The 21458-nt window shown below is 34.3% G+C and overlaps 1 protein-coding gene across 1 annotated transcript in view; it reads left to right on the top strand.

Moving 5' to 3' along the window:
* Positions 1 to 3512: 3512 nt before the first annotated feature.
* Positions 3513 to 21458, top strand: part of TFEC (transcription factor EC) — an 80914-nt gene continuing 62968 nt past the window's right edge. The window contains exon 1 of the mRNA XM_019925093.3: positions 3513 to 3589. The gene's annotated coding sequence lies outside the window, so the exon portion shown is untranslated. The remainder of the gene's footprint in view (positions 3590 to 21458) is intronic.

Below are 21458 nucleotides of genomic sequence, written 5' to 3'. Positions count from 1 at the left end.
ACACTGTCTATTGTGTGACAGGACTAATTATAAGTACTTGGAGCATATGCTGTCCATGTTCTGTCTATACTTCCATATACCACTTACCATCTCAGGCTTGTCTTCCAATTGCCTGCAATGGAAGTTTTGTCAGAAGGCTGCCCTCAGCAGAACAGATTCCACTTGCCCAGCTGCAGCTTGGGCAGGATATGCTTGGGTGTTAATGTTCCCTTGGAGGCAGCCTGAAACCAGTGGCTGATGGATTTTAGGGGGGGTCTAAATATCCCAGGTCCTTTGTTCCCTGCCTGGAATAAATCTAAGCATTTTACATAATTTCCAGTGTCATGAAACTAAGAATTACCAATACAAAGAAGAAAAAGTTATGGTCCAATCTATCAATAAGTACATCTTTAGATAAGAAGACAATCAAACCTTTATAATACAGTGTAACGATTACCTACATGTTATGTGATTTAAAGCTAAGGAATAAAAGCATTTCCCAAGATTTTTTTTAGTCATTAAAAAGTATTTTTCTTAGATTTTAATCTGTATGTGGTCAAATACATTAGACTTTCTTGATATTTTTCTCTACTTTGTGAATTAACAAATAGTCACATTTTGGGGGGGTGATTTTTAAAATTTTATATTTGCATCTTTAAGATTTTGAGATTGAATTTTTGGTATAGTAGAAGTATGGGTCTCTGTCTACTTCTCTCTTCCTCTCTCCCTCTCTCCCAACAAATTGTTAGCTATTTGCCCTTAAAGTATTTATTGAGAAATATACCTATTTCCTACTGATGTGAAATACAACCTTCAACATATACTAAATTTCTAAAAATGCATGTTTGAGTTTTCTGTCTACTGTATGCCATCAGTAAGCTGTTTTGATTAGTGTAGTTTTACAGTATGTCCAGTATCTCATTAGTCAAGTCCTTCTTCACTATTTTTTAATTTCAAAATATTTTGGCTATGTTTTTCATTTATTCTTCTTAGTAAATAATAATAGAAACACCAATAGACTGTAACTAGAATTTTGATGGATATTATATTGAATTTACAAATTTATTTGGGATTAAAATATACTGACATTAATACTTATAGTAGAAAGATATGTAAAGTTCCGTTTGTTCACACACACAAGAGCATTTAATTCTTATCTTTCAAGAAAAGCCTACAGACAGGAGGTCAGACACAATCTAGACTTTGAAAAAGGGAGAGTCTTGCATCAGGACATTCTAAGCAAAAGGAAGGAAGGATGTTTATGATGAAGCTTGAAATCCAGACTTAGATTTGGTTGTGAGGACTTTTATATGTTGTTCTAGAGTAATGGGAATCAGTTTAGGCAGTAGGAATCTTCTGATGGTTACAAGTAAGGAGAATAAAATTATCAAATCTGTGATTTAGAAAAACAACGTTCTAATCACGTGGTTGTTTCCTCTGACAACCAGCTCTCATCCGGAAACTATTTTGGGGCCAAAGAAGTCACCTCTTCAACATAAACTCAGGTACTAGTTGAAATGGGCTTACATGATTAACAAAAGATGCTCTTCTCACCCCTATTAAGAACCGTGAAACAGGAACCAAGGATGAAGACCAAATATTTATTTCTTATTATATCACAGTATCACACAAAGTAGTATACTATCCTTAAATGTTTTGGTGTACAAACTATTTTTAAAATCAAAACTATATTTTAATACAAATTACAAACATGATTATTATATAAAATATAGAAGCTATAGGTAAACAAAACTTTTAAAATATCTTAAGTGCTCCTCTAGACCACCATTAAGATATAAGCACTGTTAACACATTGGTGCCTTTTGCTTCAGGTGTGTATGTCCACGTTTGCATTTCCAACTTTTCAAAAACCAAAATGTATGCCTTTATAATAATAGAGCTTCAAAACTTACCTTCTGAATCACACAAATGTGTTTTAAATTATAATTCTATCTGAAGTAGCTTCTAATATGAGTTAAAATCCCATATGTTTCTCTTTCTTAACAATGTTTCTTATTAATCTTGTTTTCTTTATTTCTAAAATTAGCTTAAATCAATCACCTTTGCTCTAAATTAAGTACTTACTCCTTCCCATCACCTTAGGAGATTTAAATATGTGATAACATCATAAGAAAATGTAAGGTGACTCAAAAATTAGTTATTGATAATGAGAGAACTTTTAAAATTTTTACTTAATAGTTTTGCAGTTCTTCAGAGGAGACACAAAGTGCTGAGACATTTTCACATAAACCTCACTCCTTGACAAACATCAATGTCAATTTAATTGCGTGATTTTGTATATATTTTTATTTATTTATTTATTTATTTATTTATGGCTGTGTTGGGTCTTCATTTCTGTGCGAGGGCTTTCTCCAGTTGCGGCAAGTGGGGGCCACTCTTCATCGCGGTGTGCGGGGCCTCTCACTATCGCGGCCTCTCTTGTTGCGGAGCACAGGCTCCAGATGCGCAGGCTCAGTAATTGTGGCTCACGGGCCTAGTTGCTTCGCGGCATATGGGATCTTCACAGACCAGGGCTCGAACCCGTGTCCCCTGCATTGGCAGGCAGATTCTCAACCACTGTGCCACCAGGGAAGCCCAATTGCATGATTTTATAAAACACAAAGAGAGGAATTTGAATGTAACCTTTGCATGAAACTTTAGTAATTATGTTATATGTAATGATGTAACTGTTATAAAGAAAATGCAGATTTTCACAGCACAAACTTTGTGGGAACAAAGTTGTATCTTTAGGTTTTTACTTTCATGCAGGTAACTAATATATAAAATGAGACCTCTTTAGATGTTTCATTTATAAAGGTAGTGAGTGAGTAACCAGTACTCATGTCCCTTAAAAATATGTCACACTGGGATATGAAAAATAATAATAAAAATTAGAAATCTTGTAAGTTGAAATATATATCTTCCAACTACATAGGAAAATAAAATATTCCTGGACAAGATGAAAATTATCCTGGAATTTGAGAGCAAAATCATATGTAAGGAAAATGTGATTATATGAAGTATGGGAAATTTAATGGCCTAAAGCAAAAACTCAAAATCTTTTAACACTGTTAACAAAACTGCAATTCTTAAAAACTGAAAATTGGTGCAGGTCAGCTTTTTGAAGAAACGTTAAGTGTGAGACTTGACACGTCGCAATAAATGTGGGACCTTAGTCCATTTTGATAACAACCATTTACTGCTTGTGTTTATTCTGGGAAGAAATGTTGATTATGGGGCAATAATGGGATCAACTAGAGCTTTTACTGTGGTCACATTACTGTGGAGTACTTTTGTTGGAGTGCTATTTCTCAAATTGGTAGCATATTTCACATAAAGAAAGGAAGTCCCCGTACATGAAACTGCTGTGTCATTTCTTCTTCCTTAACTGAAATTCCAACCAAGGTTCAGGAAATGCCCTAATGAGCCACTTCTCTTTTCTCTTTCCTCAACTAAGTGGATTCCAACCAGTCCAAACTATTCATTATTCATGATCAGGACGTTTACTTTCGTTGTCTCCTGTGGCATGGTGCTTATGTTATGGGAAGAGGGATTATAATTTGGTGCTGTTTGTAAAGGTGATAACACTGATAGAATCCAGTCATTGCTGGTAGGTAACTAAACTGGCAGGTTAGTTTTCTGTACTTTAAACTGTGAAAGACAAGTCTAATCAATACCTATTTTACTTTGATATGTGTGGCTTGCTGATAATTATAGTTTCATCTTGCATGATCACTGGATATCAGGATATTAGAGTAGTTGAGCTATGATTTGCTGTAATTTGGGTAAAATATGTCTAAAACTCAATCTTTTAATGTCTTATTTTAATCAAGATGTAGAAATCACTGTTTTATTTCATAATAACCAAAGGAATTTCTTCTTCCAGTTTAATATTCCTGGATATTTACTAAATTGGAACATGATTTAACATTTTATTGCATGTTTTATGTTATTTTATGAGTAAATGTTAATTTCTGTTTACATTTTAACAATATATATTTTATTGTCTATTAAAGGTAAGAAAATATGCATACTATTCATAGCAGAAATAACACCAGATAGTATTTTAGCATATATTATTTTTCCAGCATTAAAAGTTATTCTGTTTTTTATGGAGATTTGAATCTGAAAAATTTGTGTAGGAGATGTCAAAATCCCAAAGCAATAACTTTTTATTATAATAGTTTTCAATTAGTTTATTAGTAATAGTTTTCAACTGTAATAATTAGCAGAGTTGTAGTAGGGACTGGAAGATTATATATATATTTGTTTATATATATATGTACATAAAAATATATTTTATATATATTTGTTTATATGAATTATAATCCCATGCTTTCGGTATCATCTTAAAATGTTTCATTGGGAATACACATTTTGAGAAGAAAATAAACCTGAGGTAATCTTTAATTCATTTTGGGTAGCTTTTTAGTAACTTATTTACTAGAAACTTCATTTAAAGTTAAGAGAATTTAAAATAACTTTCACAGTTCTTCCCTGTTCAGAGACTGTGTCAACAAAGCAAAGTGAAACAGAATATAGAGTTCATTATCAAGATTATTCAGACAATTCTGCTTCACTTCTATTTTAGATGAATCTGCGTGTAGCTTTACACTTTCAAGTAACTTTTGAATTAATACTAAATCTTTTACTTTTTTTGGTGGAAGCTACCTTAAATAGGCCAAACTTTGTAATCTCCATTTTGAGAATAAAAACTTTTTTTAGCTATAAAACAAATGGAATAGAGATAATTTTCATGTTGTCTATTTCTTTGGTTTGATTATCATTACTTTTTTAAAATTTTCTATTTCATTACAAAGCAGTAGAATAGTTCAATGTATGAGTAATTTTTTTGAACTGGAAGTTGGAGCTGATGTCAAAAATGAAACAAACTGAAAAAAGTTCCTTAAAAATCAGCTTAATTTTAATGACTGTGACACAAGTGTTTATTATAAGTTTTAGATAGCCAAAATAATTATGAGGTATTTAAATCTGATGGAAATGTCTAGCATTAGTGACATTTTCAGAAGTTGTGGTAATTAACACAGTGAAAATGGAAAATAATTTTGAAAACAGTGGTTTGAATAGTTAGAAAGGAGAAACTGAAAGAAATAAAATATTCTTACATGATAGTTTCAAATAAACTAGTGAAATATGATTCAAAGGAATAATGATGGATACTGATAAAGTAATAAATATACAAGTGGATGTATAATCATCAATTCTTTATTAATCAATTATAAATAGAAGTCAATTTTATTTTTGTACAAATCATTGTATAAAATGAAATTCACTAGACATACCAGATTCTTCATGGAGGAAAATTTAATTAACTCTTTATAGTAAAAAATATTGGATTAAGCAATGGAGTGATAGCAGATCCATAGAAGCGATGTTTACAAATAGCAGATTGCAAATTTTATACTATTTGGCAAAAAAACCCAAAACAAATGTATAGTGCAAAATATAGTTCTTGCTCAGGTTTTACTGATTATATTTACTAAGATTAGGAAGAAGAGTCAGTGAGACATAGAGCAGAGGATGTATGAGGAAAACAGTAAGAATCACAAGTGTTTTCAAAAACATAACCTATGAGGGGAGAGCTTAACAGTAGTCTTATAGAAAAATGAGTATCAATAAATTAACATACAAAAATATCCCTTATTTTCTAGAGTTGTGAATTACCAGACTGTTCAGGAATCTGTAGGTCAGGGTATAGGTGTTTGGAGATACACCAAAATTGGTCAGACGTTATTCTGCTTGTGAGAACTTAGTTGATGATAATTTTGTGATTCCATTAAATTGTAGCTATTGGAGTATGGATGTCTTGGCCAATTACTCATCAGCAAAAAAGAATGATATGGGAATGTATTACAGGTAGTTTATGTTAAACATTAGGAAAATTGGGGGGATCTGTATTATTGAAAAGTGAGATAGTAAGATAGGTTGTGGAATTTCCTTAGGTGACAATTTTAAGAACAGATTGGTTAAGGACAGAAAACCCTAGGTTCTAATTTTGTAATTGTTCTCAGAATACAGCAGGAGGTTGAGCCTAATGATCTTAAAGCCCATTAGGTTGCTGTTTTTCTTTTTATCACTTCACATTTGAAAGAACATGTGAAATTGAAAAATAGAACTAAAAAAAGGCAATTGAAAGGAATGAGTCTAGGAAAGAGATTGAGGTTTAATACAAATTTCCATATCCCCTTACGTTTATTCCCAAGAGTTACCATGGAAGAGTGTTTCCAAATCATTTCTTGCCTTTCCTGAAACACTCCTCCTCAGCCTGTGTACTGGAACAGATTGTGATTCACTTTCTAGCTTCTTCCACTGGACCAGAGAATTCTTCTATCCCTCCCTTTGTTCCTTTCTTTATTCCTTATTTTGTGAACATGTTTCCAATACAAAAGTTCTATGCACATGAACAATTAAGTTCTGAAAGATATTTAGCTTCCTTGTGTGGATTTCCATCCAGAAAAGCATTTGAGCCAGGGTTATGTGTTCAGTCAGACATTTCACTGTATCCCTTTTTTTCTCCATTGGTGAAAACTCATTCTATTAGACATCTTTCCACACTCCCCCAAAATCTAGACCAGTACCTATTTGCCTTGAAAATCTCTCTATAGACAGGTAATGCTGTCAGCTAGTGTCTGCAGGGAATTCCTCAGCAGCTAGGATGTTTACATTCTCTGCTCCCTTTGATCCTGTGCAAATTCAAATAGATTTGAACCTACTGAACTATTGAGGTCTGTAACAGAAGTTTTGTCAGTAGCATTTTTACCATCAGACTCTAAGGTTTGGTAAACTTTTAGGCTTCTCTTTAATTAGTCTTAGGCTAAGAGTCATCTCTCAAATGTTTCTCTCCATTTAATCAATCACTTTTCCTCTTCTATAGCTTATGATTGTCCTACACATATGTAAGGCACTTTTCACATGATGGATGATTTGCTCTTTCCATCAGAGCAGAGATGTGAAAAGCATGGCACATTCAGGGGTCTTTGATTATAGCTTGGAATCATTGTGGGGAATAACATAAAGAAGAGCTGGAGAGTTAAGGTGGGGGCAGACCATAAGAACTATGCTTTTAAGGGTTGTACAGTTTTAACAAGAGTAGCTTGTTCTGATTGTGTTTTAGCAGGATATCTCTGGCCATTTGGAACACAGATTGGTGGGATGAAAGACCAGAGTCATAAGTTTTAGATTTTGTTTGTAGAGTGCTCCTGTATCTGCTTTAAGACAGCAAAGACAATTATATGTCTCTGGATAATACTTTGCAAAGTGGTTGAACCTCTGGCAACAACAGAAGGCAAGTTCTTTACTAAAAATATTGTAGAACCTACTTCATAAGAAAATCAAAGGTGGTGGACTGTGTCATTTTCCACTGTAAAAATAACCACTTAAACTGAACATGGATTAGCTCCCAAACCAGTGGGCCAAGGAAATATTTGCAAGTGATTCAGTGATTTCTTTGTGGTTGCTTTGTTTAGTGCTGATAGAACACACTGTAAAATAGGAAGTCAGAAGTTCAGCATTTTTAGCTTGCTACTAACTTGCCATGTGACTTTAAATAAGTCTGTGTGTGTATATGTGCGAGTGTTAGCTGAATATTTTATATTGAATTAATACCTAGCGTAGAGAGTGAATGAACAGCTGGGGCTGGGCCTGAGTGTGAAGGAAGAGGGGTCTGGTTGTGTTAAAGTCTCCTGTGCTTGAAGAGTAGTTCTGAATTTGCTCCTAGGATATCAAATTTAGATTGGTCATGGGAGCTCTAAGATTGGAAATAAAGGTCACAACCCAAAGGGAGGACTTCTCTGCTTCTTCCTATGGGATCCCTGATCTCACATTTCTGACAGATTTCTAGAGCACAGAACATAACCAGGGGCTACTGTCTCATATATTCTCTCCTATGAAAATAGCCTTGGAGGACTCTGCCTTAGGACAGAGCTCTCAGAGCAAAATGAAGTAGAGAATGAAGCAACTCTGCATAATTTGCCTTTTCTTCATGGGTCACATCTACTGTTCCATATTTTCTAAAACTGCATTGCCAGTTCATTTTCATTTCTATTTGTTTCAATAGGAAACACTGGTGTACTAAGTAGTATCTGAATTCATTTAGATTCAGCCCCACTGAACACACCAAGTGAAATATGTAACACAACCAGTTGCTTAAGATGTATTTGTCTAAAGACAAAACAAGCAGCAACAATGACAAAATAGCAAGCAAAAATATCCTATAATATGTTAGGAGAAGGAAAGAATTTATAAAATAAATGCATAAGCTGAAATATTAAGTCCTCTATTGAGGGATAAAAGAGAGACAGTGAATGTTAATTACTTCTGCTTGATAGCAGTAATCTTAGAAGGAGTTTTAACCAGTATCAAAATCAGATATTGTACATGAAATAGTCTTTTCTCTTCCACAGTTGATAATAGTTAACATCCATTGGGCTCTCAGCATGTAGTAAAGACTTTATCACCTCATTTGAGCCTGACATGCCCTTGAGGCAAGTCCGCTATTGCCATTGTTGAGAAAAGTGAGGCTTTTGAAGGATAGGTAACTTTTCCAAGGTGACCAGTGGGTAAGTGATGGAGCAGCGACCTAGATCTAGGTCTGTAAGGATCTTAGACCTAAGTAAACTCTGTAGTCTTTTCTGGGGAACTTTTAAACTTAAACTGTATCTTTGTTGTTCTACTTTATTCATTTTGAACAAATGTTCTACTTTATCCCATCTTTATAGCAGAGAAGGGGAAACAGTTCAAGGGAGAAGGGTTGGGGGAAATCAGAAATCACAGCTCTGCTAAAAGTGGTTCCTAGGCTTATACATGGATAACGAGGTCTTTGACTACATTAAATTTGCAAAAATGGCAGTTGCAGAGGTAACAAGGGACCAGAATAGATGGCTCTATTTCATAAAAGAAAGGGGCAAAGTGAAGAGACTCATTAATGTTGAAGCAGTAGATGGATAACCAGTGACAAATATCAAGCAGATTTGCTTCAGTTTGGTCAGAGAAAGGTCATTGATTATTTTTGGTTAAACTGGTTCACAGAGGCCAGGTCTCCACTAAAAAAGGGAATTAATTGCTTCCATTTCCCACTAATTGCCTCAACATTTCCCTATGCTTTGTCATTGGAGATTTGGTCAGAGAGGCAAAAAGTCAGAAGTCAGAGTTTGATGGAATCTACATAAAAAGGGAATCTGAGGAGACCAAATTATGGCATTTGGTGTAATAATGATAATGATATTTAGCATTTTTCCCTGGGAGTGCTGTGGATTTTTAGAGACCTTTTCAATCTTTAATCAGACCATAGGGCACATTTAAGAGAGTTCACTGCTTTTATTTCCATCTAGAGGATAAGGCATCACAGAGAGATGAACTGACCTAGGGCAAATCTCCTGAGATGTTAAACCTCTATGTTGGATTACACCCTCTATGTTGAGTTTTAGCTGGAAGGCTGGGCACTTCCCAGAGGTATCATTCATTCATACTCCTTCAGAGTCTAGACTTTTTGTACATTACTCTCTGAGATTACTACTCTCTGAAAAATCACCCAAGAAATTGGCATGAAATAGTTTTGATGTCACAAGAATTACTTAGTTTTCAGGCTATTAATTGATTCTTGAGCCATCTTCAATTAATGAGATATTCTACCTGTATTTTCTTAATTAACCAGTCTTTAAAATCCTTTATAGCTCTAAATCCTTTGGAATCTGTGAGTTTTGTCGTCCAGAAATTTTGTACTTTTTTGGAACCCAAAGTGGCAGTGTAGAGAGTAGGAAGAACATGGGCTCTGGATATGCCAGGTCAGTGTTCAATCTTCCTGGTTCCTCTGATTTACTTGTAATACCTTTGGAGGCCCAATAGACAAATGTTGCTCTTTAGGAAGTCCCAAACCTGCAATATCAGCTACTCTTCTTTGCTGGAAGAACCAGAAATATGTTATTATTAGTTAGATATTTATTACATTGTAGGTTCTTAGAAACATGGTGTATTAGAATGAGCATAGGTTTTAAAGCAAGGCACTTAGGTTTCAAAACCAGCTCTGTCATAATCACCTGTTTGATCCCAGACAGGTCATGTAATTTGATTGAAACTCATGTGTAAACTCATTTCTTCATGTGTAAACCTGATATACCTCATTGGGTTTCATATTAAATAAGAAAGTAAAGGTAAAGCACCCAGCTCAATGTCCACATATACTTATCAGCCATGTATCTATTAACATCATTATTAGAAATGATAAAGATATTAAATGGTAAAACTATTAATTGGGGCATGACTTAAAACATAAAACCCGAGTATAAAAGAAGTCTAGTACTTTATAAAAATCCTTCCTTTGAATAAGATACTCTCACAGTTATGGTGAACTTGAGGTGGACCATCTTCTGGTCAGATGCCTCACTACAGCAAGTCTTCCTTACCTTCCCCAATAAAAGTGCTTTACTCACATTAAGTCATTTAGTAATCAGAACAATTCTGGAAATTAAGCAGTATTATTGTGCTCAGTGAACAGGTAAGAGTGTTTACATATGGGGAGGGAAATACGTGGTCCAAAGTCATACAACTTGTCAGTGAGGAGCCCAGCTTTGAAGCCAGGTGGGCTGATTCCAAACCCTATAATCCTAACTGCTCCTCTAACACTGCTTTGGAAACATCAGACTGCAGTTCAAGGTTGTCATTTGTGCAAGCTGAGAAATTAAATAGTCCTCACCCTCATTTTTAAATTAAGGGGATTCTTAAAGCTTATCTTTTGTCTGACAGAAATGGCTCTTCGCACCAAGAATCAAAAACCATTGTTAACAGTGATATCTGTGTCACCAAACCCTTCCTTGGATTCTTTCTAAGTGTTTCTATTTAATTTCAAAAGGTACAACCAGCCCTTGTCAGAACACATATCAGCCCTCTATAACCAAGAAATGTTAGGAGCTCGGCATATGGTTTCTTCCTGCTCCCATGGTGCTTTTCCCTTGTCTGCCCCTGCCCTTGCCTCCCAGGCCCCATGAGCCTTTTCTCCCCAGTGCTGAAGCTGAGGTCCAGCTCTGAGGGGAGCCCTAATTGTCAAACTAGGTGCTCATAACTTTTTTGACTTGTTTCTCTTAAACAATGTAACTTAATAAAACTCTTTCAAATACTTAAACAGGGCACAGCTACTAACACAGGAAGAGCTAAGACCGTGTACACATGGGAAAGCTGGTTTGACTGTTTTGATTAACTTGACCGCACAAGTCAGTCAAAAAGTAATCACCAGTGAAGCAAACCATTCTGACAGATTTTTGACCCACTGTGACTGCTTATTTGACCGGCTTCAGCTTGAAGTGGTCAGATTGACTGGAGACAGTCTAACTGGAAAATTTAACTTTGGAGTATGTGTATACCAGAATCTACTTTAAATAACTTTATTCTAAATCTGTACATATTTTCCTGGGACCAGTGAGAGAAGTTTGAAAGTGACACATTGCAGCATTTGACTTTCTAGAGTGAGATAGATGTCTTGCCACTTGCTAGCACTGGCAATATATTTATAGGCTACAAAACAATCACATTTCACCCCATGCACATATAGAGTTCAATAAAATTGAAACTCTACCTTAACTTGGCCAAGTCCTAATGTAAGGCATTATATTCTCTTACTCTTCTGAAGCGTTGGTGATAGACTTATGACAGCAAATGACTTCTCAGATATCAGGTTACCAATTCAGTCATTAGTGACTAGGGTAAGGCAAAGTTGACCTTGCCACTAAGAGTAGTCCTTCTAAGAAGAATTTATGAGAGAAGGAAAAACAAAACAAAACCTTTGATGAGAGGCAAAAGAATCTGGTTGACATTATTATTTGAGCTGCTTTTTCAAAGCAAGCCCCTTTATATCTATCTATCTATCTATCTATCTATATACCTATCTATCTATCCTTATGTTCCTTTAGGAAATTTACTTTGAAATGAGCTCCAGCTTTGGGCAAGACATAAACAGCACTATAAGGATGGAAAGAATGATTTATTCTCACATTATAGTGTTGGATTTTATGGGGAGAACATAATGAGGTTATTGTCTGCTGTAAGCACATTTTTATAAGGTCTGGTTTATGCTGGTTGAACATCCTAATACATTTATGTTGAGATTTTGAAATATCCTGTTACTGTTTGAAAGACATTCATGTGCTGCTCTTCAACACTCCTAAAATTCTAGCTTTTCCCATGGAAATGTTTTGTAAATGTTCAGGACTTAGATGCTATCTCATGTACTTCTATTAAAGTTCAGTGGTAAGGCTAGATAGAACTTAAAGCCAGAGTGTTAGTAATGACTAAAATAATGATACTTTTCTTAAAATAGCTTGCTTAATAGTCATATTTTCTCTTGTGTTAGAGTCACTTGATATGTAATTCTATTTTAAAATTTTTGTGATTAATAGAGAGAAAGGAAGCTTACTTTAACTTTGCTTTCAAAGTTTATGCTTTCTAGTCATTTTACGATTAAGTGGCTTTAGCAGTAAAGCCCTTTGACCTGAGTAAAAGAGAGAAATAAATTAAATCTCACCGTTTGAAGAATGCTATAGAGAGTCCACTGGGGTATATATTTAAATTGTATATGTTCCCTACATTATAGAATCATTGTTAATAATGTTTCGATGATCATCTTGATGCTTCAAACCTTTTACACATCTAGGATTATTTCCTTAAGCTATGCAAATGTACAAATTTACTTCCCCGGCAGCAACTCACACAGATGCCTATTGCATTGTTCCCTCCTCAGCCCTAGGTATTATCATTTAAAAATATTTGTTAATTTGAAAGGAAAACAGCTTCATTTTAATAATCAATTCTGATGAGGAACAAAGACTCAGTAGTGAGACCAGTGAGGCTTTGAACTCAGGCTTTGCTTCAGAGCTCCTCAACCTATCCTTTATCTCCACTTTCTCATGAAAGTGCGGAGAAAGGCTACTCACCTCACAGCTTTCTGCGAGGATTATATGAGACATGGTGGGTAACACTCCGTGCTCTGTGCCTGACACAAAGCAAACTTTCTATACTTATCAGCAATGTATGCCATTATTATCATTATGATTATTAACATACTTTCCGGAGAACACCAGCATAGAGATGAGCAGACTTCGATTGATTTTAACTCTGCGTGCTGCTTTGTTAACATGCTTAACATGAGCCTTAATTAGCTTATCAAAAAAATGGGTCAAATAAGGGATCATAATCATAAGGGATCAAATGAAAAATGAAGTTGAATAGGTAGGTGGGGGACAACCTATCCATAGGCCACGATAAGGAAACTGAACTTTATTCTAGATGAAATGGGAAGCAACTGAAAGATTTTTAATCAGGAGAGAGGTTAATCCATTTTATGATTTAAAAAGTCCATTCTGAAGGGTGTATGAAGAATGGTTGAAGAGAGCAAAGGAGGGGGCTGGGAGATGAGTAATGAGAGAGTCACAGTAAGGGATGATAGTGGCTTGTACTAGAGCTCTGGTAGTTAGAGATAGAGATGACTATATTTGAGGTCCATTTGTGAGTTAGAATGGATGGGGTGGATTATATATGAGGGTAAAGGAAAATGAAGGACAAAAGGAAGACTGCTCAGTTTCTGAGTTGAGAAATTGGATGAATAATTATGCCATTAACTGATTTGGAGAAGAATGAAGAGAAACAGGCTTTGGGGAGGATTATCACAAGTGGTTGGACATGTAAATTTTAAATTTTGCGATATTTGTGAGATATCTATCTATTTATCTAATATACATAAACCTCGGCCTCCCAGAGAGAAACTTTGGGATTTATGTTTTGTTAGTGTGTAACTGGTATTTATAACTGAGGGGATAGACGATATCATCCACATACATGAGAAAGAGAAGGTGTCTGGTGCTGAGTCCTGTGTCATCTCCAATTCACTTTTCAAGTTACTGCATTCCAGTTTCCATTTCATAGAGAGTTCTGGAAGAGAATTGCAAATTTGGGTATCATTAGCATATTGGTGGTATTTAAAGCCAGGGGAAGAGATGAGACCCTCTTTGGGGAGAGTGTGGAGAGAGAGTAGAAGTGCCTAGTGCTGAGCCCCGAGGTCTCCTCATTTACAATTTGCAATGTCCCTCCTGTCCCTGCAGGCTGACTTCTATTCTCACTGTGTCCCTGAGATCATTCTCCTGAGGGTCACCAGTGACCCAGTTATTTCCCAATCTGCCAGCAATATCTCCTGCTCTTTCTATTTCCTCATCCCTGTGCTATTTGACTCTGTTAACCACTTTTTCCTTGAAATTCTATCCTACTTTGGCTTTGTTATATCATTCTGTCCTAATTTTCATTATACTTCCTTGAGATTTCTTTAGTCTTTTCTGCCCATTACATGTTGATATTCCTCAGAGTTCTTTACCTGGATTTTGTCTTTTTAATTCTAATTCTTTGTCCTGTGTGATTTTAACTAAAACCCTGATTCAATGATTTGTTCTAAGCTGGCCACCATATCTGTTTCTCTAAATCCACACATCTAGCTGTTTACTAGGCATCCCTGTTGGATGTTTCACAGCCACTCTGACTTCATTATGTCCAATACTGAAGTTATCATCTTTCCTTCTAATCTTTTGCCTCCACTTTTATTCTTTATTTTGATAAATGCCATCTTCTCCACCACTTCATCATATGTGAATCTTCCCCTTCACCACATGTATAAACGAATCAGAAATCCTGTACATATTTTAAAATTTTTATCCTCTATATTATGGGTAATATTTAACCTATCTTTTTAATATCAAATACTATTGCCTTAGCTTGGGCCCTCTATTCTTCTCTCCTGGAATATTACTAAACACTCCTAATTGTTGTCTTTGTGCCTTGGTCTTTCAATAATTCAGTTTCCATATTGTTGCCTAAGGGATATTTCTGAAATAATAGTTGATCATATTACTGTCCTGCTAAAAGTCTTATATGGGACATCAGGGCTATAAGCACAAAGCTTAAGGTTGTATTTATTTCTCTTTATGAGCTGGCTTCTGCCTAGTTTTCTATTTTCATTTGTCCTCACCTACACTTTATTCAGATCATACTGAGGAAGAAAGGAAGGGAGGAAGGGGGTAAGAAAGAACATTTTGTCTTTATAACTTCTGCTATTGGAGCATTTTAATAACATTGAGAGCTTAATTAAAGACATGAGATTTGGGGAACTGAACTCTGTAGGATTTTCCTCAAATGACTTCAGCTATGATGAGGAAATCCCATAGCACTAGAATTTCCAGGCAGGGTGTTTCCTAGAAGCCATCATCAAGATTCTTAATGCTACAAGAATGAGAAACTCAGAATTTAAAAGGAGTACCTATTAGTTTCCTATTGCTGCTGTAACAAAATTACCACAAACTTAGTGATTTAAAACAATACACATTTATTATCTTACAATTCTAGAGGATAGGCATCTGAAATCATTTAAACAGGGCTAAAATCAAAGTGTCACCAGGGTTTAGTTTGTTTCTGGAACTTCTAAGGGAAAATCTGTTTCCTTGCCTTTTCTAGCTTCTAGAGGCTGCCCACATTCTTTGGCTTAATTCTCATAACTGTGTCATCTGCTTCCATAGTCATATCTCTCTCCTTTGTCTAATTCTGACACTCCTGTCTCTCTTTTATAAGGACCCTCCCTTGAGGTTACATTGGACCTATCCAGATAATCCAGGGTAATTTCCCCATCTCAAGATCCTTAATTTAATCACAGCTACAAAGTTCCTTTTATAGTGTAAGGTCAGATATCCACAGGTTCTGGGGATTAAGATGTGGACATCTTTGGTGAAGGAGGCATTATTTCACCTACCACAAAATAATTGAAAATAAATGGAAAAAGTTTAAAAAGGCTAAAACAAATATGTTCAAATATATTTTTGTTTTCAATGAAAAAGTTTTGTTTTACTTAGTTTGTCTGCTCAAATTAGTGTGGAAAATAGAATCCTGTATCCTCATATATGAAGTTTCAGTAAGAATATTTTCCATATATTCCAAAGCTATAATATTAACTAGCACTTTGATTTTTCTTTATTTCTCAAAAGTAATTGACATAAAAGAAAGCTCTTACAAAGAACTTCTTTATTATTTCAACTCTTACCAACGTTTTATATGCAGTTATTCATTTCTTAAATTTATCCCCGAGAGCAGGAAGTTTAAATATACTGAATAGAATAGTCATGATATTTATTTAGAATAAGCCAAGCTGAAACTAATATTATTTTCTGCTCTTTCCACCTGCTGCCTTCCCATCCACCCTTGTGAAAAGGTTTTTGGGAAAGGTAACAGTAAAATGATATAAGGGAAATAAAATTTCTCATGGGTAAGGAGGCTAATACTCTTCAGAATAGTGTATATTTAATACATAGATCTAGAGACTAAAGTGGAGAAAGCATCTTAAAAAAGGAAACACTTATCTAGAGTTCATATTTTCTGATGGTAGCTTTCAATTATAGCATTACCCCACTTGTATGGAAAACCCAGGTCTTGCACCATAAGGTGGTTACAACATAGATGAAGTGAAACACAAAATAATACAAAATCAAAAGTGAATCAAGCCAAACTCAACTAATAATGGGGAAGCAACCCCAAAGGTTTTTCCACTACAGAGTAGAGTCAATTGATTCATATTTGTATACAGATATGGGACATATTTTTTTCTAATTGCAGGGCCTGGAGTTTTACTATTCTTGTGCGCTGATAATAAATAACTTGCAATTGAAAGAATACCCTCCTTGTACTCAAAAGACAAGAAGTCAAATTCACTTTTCTTCCTGTGTGATTGTAAGCGAGTCTGATAACCTGTTTGAGCTTCAGTTTCTTCATCTCTAAAATGAGGATAAAAGTCTTTACTTAAATCGTTGGAGTGTTTGATTCAACTTGTGCCTGTGGCTACTATTATCTTGCATTCTGGGGCTTTCAACTAGTCCATGAAGTCCTGTGATCAATCTTCTCAACAAATTGATGTTTCATGGCTATATACTTTCCATAACCATAAAAAAATTAAAATGGCAGTATATTTTTTTGATTCTAAAGGAACATTATTCTTCAGGGATAAGTGGAAAGTAAAACTGCAACTTTGTAACTGAAGGCCTTTCGTACATGAGGGCACAATTACTTGAGGAGTTTGATTTATGTAAATGTAGTAACAGGTGCCTTTAAAACATAGAGAACCAAAAGTAATTATATGTACTAGTTAGGTAAAACAAAGACAAGATAAATTTTACTTTTTTTTTTTTCTCCAGAAATACTAGTAATATCTACGAAAATTGAGTGATAAAATGTACTTATGAAACAAAGCCATTTTCTGCCGTTTGCCAATCAAAATGAATAATTTTAAAGTCTCATTTTCAATTAGATTATTTTAATATTTAACTACCTAAAATGCCCCAATCATATTTTTTAGAAAATGGTTACACTATAATACTGCAGTTCTAATGATGACATTTTATTATGATAAAAATGACTTCATTAATTGATGACCATATATCAACTCATAAAGTAGATAAGGGATATAAAAAGTTTTCAAGTCTTAGGTAATATAAACCAATTTGAATTGTTTAGATTTTCTTTTTTAGGAATAAACATTTATGATCCTTTTATTCTTACAAAATACATAAATTTGTTATAAATTTACCTGCATTAAGTGGCCTATGAATTTCTTTTATAAGGTCTGCATAAGTCGACAATATATTGATATTATCTGAAATCTTACCATTAAGATATACTAAAAATTAAAAATGTAATGTATTTGCAGCATAATGATACAAGAGATGACAAGTATTATATGGAAGTTTGTCCCAGATATTCCTATTTATGGCTTTGGATCTATTTTAGAATGTGTAAAAATTTTTTTAAAAAAACATTGATGACTTTCCAAGATATTTGAAATATGACCTTTTGAAGAAGTCAGTATTGTTTCTCCTTTATTCTCTGCATCCTTGAAAGAACATTCACAACTTCATAATGAAAATGATATCAAAAAGTCACTATACGGAAGATGAAAAATAGTACATTTAAGCATTACATGAGAGCTTTGTTTTAAGTTGAAAGTAACTGTGAAGTATAAGTCATCATTTAAACACAATTGTTGATTTCTGAAGCAAAATGTCTTTTGTTTTATAAAAGTCTTATTAATAAATATTAATGTTTAAGTCTTAATACCCTTAGATAAATATTTTTTTAAAGAAGTTAAGACTTTTTACTGAATCTAGCTTAAATAATTAGCTTGTATATTTCCACATTTACAGGAAACAATTTAATTGTATGAGAAGCTTCTAAAAAGAATATAAACTGTAGTATTAACTTACTTAAATACAGCCAAAGCACTAAACATAAATATGTCTAATAATATCAAAGTATAATGTTACAACTGGACAATTCTTTCTTATTAAAGGAAGAATACATCATTCATTCATTCAACTGGTTTGTTGAATTGGAAAGGACATTTCCTCATCTTGTTATTTCTCCAAGAGAGAATATGCTCAATTTTAATTTAATTTTTTATACTCTATAATTTCTGAAAACAAAATGCAGTTAAATATTGTACTGAAGTTTTAGAAAATAATTGTGGAGGCCCAATTGAGTATTTATTTATGATATTGTAGGATTAAATAAGATAATATATGCAAAGTATATAGCATAGTCCTTTCTATAGGCTGTTCACTCAATAAACAAGAAAAGGTACAAAATCTATTATTTAAAAACCTAGGGCTAGATGTGTTTCAAAATTATCAATACTTTAAATTTTGAAAGGTAATATGGTACATATTCCTTGATACCCTGCAGCAGTCCAAGACAGCATCCCATAATCAAACACATTAATATACCTGCAATAGTACATGTGAATATCTACTGTAAGTAGGATAAAGAAAGACTTTAACTAACCTTACTTCATTTCAAGTTTGATTTTGCCACCAATTGGGTTTGTGTCAAACATAAAAAAAAAGAAGAAAACTCCTACTTTCAGAGCTTTTTGGATTTTGGAATTGCAGTTAAGAGGTAGAGGACTGATAGAATTGTAATGCAATTGGACTAGGAAAATAGGGCTGTATCTACATCAAAAGGTTGAATGCATAATTTTAGAAATAGGGCAAACTGACTATTAATTAAGGAGGATTTACCTGACAATGTAACACACACAAACTTCAAATAAGCATTTTGCAAAATGTGAGAAAAAAATCAATGGAGCCAAAGGGAAAAATAAACTTTAGAATCGGAATAGATTTCCCTATGTGTAGTTAGAACATGGGAGTTAACCATCTTTGGCACTAGGTCCTCTCATCTTCTATTCTGTACGTCTTCCAACGATCATCTCAGTTATCACCTCAGTGTAGATGTTATGTAAATTTTATCCAGAGTCCATACCTTACCTCTGAATTCCATACCCATAAATGCAGCTGCCTACTTCACATACCTTCTTGGACACTTGCAAAACATCACAAACTTAACGTGTTCAAAACTGACCTTATAATTCTCTGTCCCCCTCAAAAAACCTAGTCTTCTCTGTGAAAGCCATCACTATCTATTTAGTCACTTAAGCCAGAAACCTCAGGTGTCATTTCTTAATCCATTTCTAAACATCTCTTGAATCCATCTACTTGTTTCCATGTGACTATGCAACCCTTATCACATGACCCTAGTTCAAGCAGCCCTTTTTTCTTTCCTAGACTCTCTCATTTTACCTCTCTAAAATTCATCCCACTGAACTGCTACTGCCCCTTTTCTTATGATAAAGAAAGTAAGACATCTTTGTATACCGAAAAGATTGCATGAATTGGCCCTACTGGCCTCCCCAGCCTCATACCACACTCTGCTCTAGTCCTATCATCTCCTTTCAGTGCATTTTTTTCATCTTGTTTCTTCCCACCAGGGTCTTCACATATGCTGCTTTATCTCTCTAAATGTTTTTTCTACTCTTCCTCTCTTTATTTCCTACTCATCCTCCAGATCCAGCCCTATCATCCCTTCTTTAGGAAAGTTGTCCCTAACTTCTGTCTGGATAATCCTTTTCTACAGGCTCCTAGTCATGCGTTATCTCTCCTGCCTATCACTTGTTACACTTGAAAATTTACAGTCATTTGTGTGATTATTAGATTAAAATCTGTCTCTTCCACCTGTCCATAAGCTGCATGGGGAAAGGGACCATGTTTCACTTTATTCATCATTGTTACCCACACAACTGGCTACTACTATATATAGTAGCCAGTATATATATATATAGGCACACACATATCTATTAAGTGAATGAATCAGTGAAATTAATAGCAGAAACTGTCATTTGAATGACTCTTTCCCATTTTATCTAGGTCTTTCTGCTTGATTTTGTGACACCTTTTACTTTCACAGGGTTTATCACATTGTGTTATAATTATATTTTAATTATCTATTTCTCCTAGTAGACTGTAAACTCTTTGAAGACTGGGTTATGTCTATTTTGTTCATAATTATATCCCCAGAGCTTATCACAGTTGCATAAAACCTGATGTGTAGTGGCACTCAAAAATATTTATAGAATTAATGAATACTAATCCTGAGAATGCATTGTCAAATATATTTTAAAGTATTATGGCTTAAGTTATCTGCATTTTTCATATTAACTTATTTTCGTTATTGATGATATTGCCGGTTGACTTTAGTGTGTACATGGCTGCTCTGTAATTTTGAAGTCAGTGGGAAGTGGTCAGTGTCTGCTGTGATTCTTAGTTGCTATTTATGGCTCTAAATTTCTATATACACATACACTTATAAAACAGATCAGACTAAATAAACCACAGTTATTTCTGGCATTAGTTCTAATTCTTTTAAAGATATAAAATGGTAATTTTCCTGAGATACTAACATAAACAAATCAAATCAATGCAAGTATAAATGGAGATAGATGGAGTTATAAGGGAAGCTTAGTCTTTACAGTAATAATATAAGTGCTCATAGAGTGCAAGCATTTTTACTGCTAGAACACTATCGAATTAGGAAAACTACGCTTAATAATATTCATGCCTCTTTAAAGTCTCTTAAGTGTGGATCTCTTCTAAAGACACACCATTGGAATTATCCAAATTCAAGTGATAGGGACTGAAGGAATATGTTACAATCACATTTTATATTATTATCCATTAAATAGCTTTGGATTATATAATGCTCCGCTGAAATATGCTGACAGTTATTCAGAAACCTAAGTAAAACTTTTGATGAACCCGGCCCTACTTTGTTCAGTAGTTATATCTCAATCAGACAAGCTCGACTGTATAATTTTAGGTTTAGTCAGGATGAGATTTATGGGTATATCATATCCAAAGACTGCTGTGAAGAAAGTAAGATTTGAAGAAACGAGTTATTAATCTTTGCTACAGAATATTAACAAACGTCATGTGGCTTTTATGAGTAGGTATCTATGAGGTAGTAGATTCATAAGCCCCCCAAAATAGATTTCTTCTTATATACCTCTGCTACTAGGAACATAATTAATAGTTACCTATTACTCACTTGTGAAGTCCAAG

Source organism: Tursiops truncatus, chromosome 9, assembly GCF_011762595.2.
Source record: "Tursiops truncatus isolate mTurTru1 chromosome 9, mTurTru1.mat.Y, whole genome shotgun sequence".
In the NCBI taxonomy this organism is placed as follows: Eukaryota; Metazoa; Chordata; class Mammalia; order Artiodactyla; family Delphinidae; genus Tursiops; species Tursiops truncatus.
This window is presented reverse-complemented; position numbering and strand designations above follow the sequence as displayed.